Source organism: Nicotiana sylvestris, chromosome 5, assembly GCF_000393655.2.
Source record: "Nicotiana sylvestris chromosome 5, ASM39365v2, whole genome shotgun sequence".
In the NCBI taxonomy this organism is placed as follows: domain Eukaryota; kingdom Viridiplantae; phylum Streptophyta; class Magnoliopsida; order Solanales; family Solanaceae; genus Nicotiana; species Nicotiana sylvestris.
In genome coordinates, this window is record NC_091061.1 from 45,009,876 (window position 1) to 45,011,602 (window position 1,727).

Sequence of the window (1,727 nt, forward strand, 5' to 3'; positions counted from 1 at the left end):
CTTTTCTCTTTTTCTTTCTTCTCTCTCTTTTTCGTTATTGATTCCAAAAGAGGGGTATGAAAGAAATAAATAAAGATCAAAAGGGGGAACAAAGGGTAAAGTGTTTAGATAGCAGAACGAATTGCCTTCGTCATTTCAATCTTCGAAACAATGCCCGGTACAAACAATCAACAATTATAACAAAGAAATCATACATAATATCTCTTGACTGCATCAGAATTGATGGCCATGTCTATGCATTTTCCTTCAATATCTGTTAAACATAGAGCACCATTGGACAATACTCTGGTTACAATAAATGGCCCTTGCCAATTCGGGGCGAACTTGCCTTTTGCTTCAACCTAATGTGGAAGGATACGTTTCAACACTTGCTGACCCACTTCAAACTTTCGAGGACGCACCCTTTTGTTGTATGCTCTTGCCATTCTCTTTTGATATAACTGGCCATGACATACTACTGCCAATCTTTTTTCATCAATCAAGTTCAACTACTCCAAACGGGTTTTGACCCACTCATCATCATCAATCTTAGCCTCAGCTACAATCCGAAGGGAAGGGATTTCAACTTCTGCAGGTATTACTGCTTCAGTGCCATATACTAACAAATAAGGAGTTGCACCTACCGAAGTACGAACAGTAGTGCGATATCCCAACAACGCAAATGGTAATTTTTCGTGCCATTGCCTCGAACCTTCTACCATTTTCCGAAGTGTCTTCTTTATGTTTTTGTTGGCTGCCTCGACTGCTCCATTTGCCTTGGGACGATATGGGGTAGAATTGCGATGTGTAATCTTAAACTATTGACATACCTCTTCCATTAAGTTACTGTTAAGATTAGCACCATTATTTGTGATGATCACCTTTGGGATTCTGAATCGACAGATGATATTTGAGTGAACAAAATCGACCACTACTTTCTTGGTCACCGATTTGAAAGTTTTGGCCTCAACCCACTTGGTGAAATAATCAATGGCTACCAGAATGAACCTGTGCCCGTTGGATGCTGCTGGCTCAATTGGTCCAATGACATCCATGCCCCAAGCGACGAAGGGCCATGGTGCCGACATTGTGTGCAATTCCGATGGTGGAGAATGAATCAAATCTCCGTGTCTCTGGAACTGATGACATTTGCGTACAAAATTGATACAATCTCGTTCCATGGTAAGCCAATAATAGCCTGCTCGGAGAATTTTCTTTGCCAACACATATTCGCTCATATGTGGTCTGCGGACTCCCGAATGTACTTCGGATATGACAGCCGTAGCTTGTCTAGCATCCATGCATCTTAATAATCCAAGGTCTGGTGTTCTCTTATACAAAACTCCTCCACTTAAGAAGAATCCATTTGCCAACCGTCGAATTGTTCTCTTTTGATCCCCCGTGGCTTGCACTGGATATATCCCTATTCTGATGTACTCCTTGATATCGTGGAACTATGGTTCGCTATTTAGTTCTTCTTCAATCATGTTACAGTAAACATGCTGATCTCGGACTTGAATATGCAGAGGATCGACATAAGCTTTGTCCGGATGGTGCAACATTGATGCCAGGGTAGCCAAAGCATCGGCGACCTCATTATGGACCCTTGGAATATGCCTGAACTCCACTGATCGAAACCGTTGACAAAGATCATGCAAACATTGTCGGTACGGTATGAGCTTCAAATCTCGCATTTCCATTCTCCTTGAATTTGATGTACCAGGAGATCCGAGTCTCCCAAGACCAAG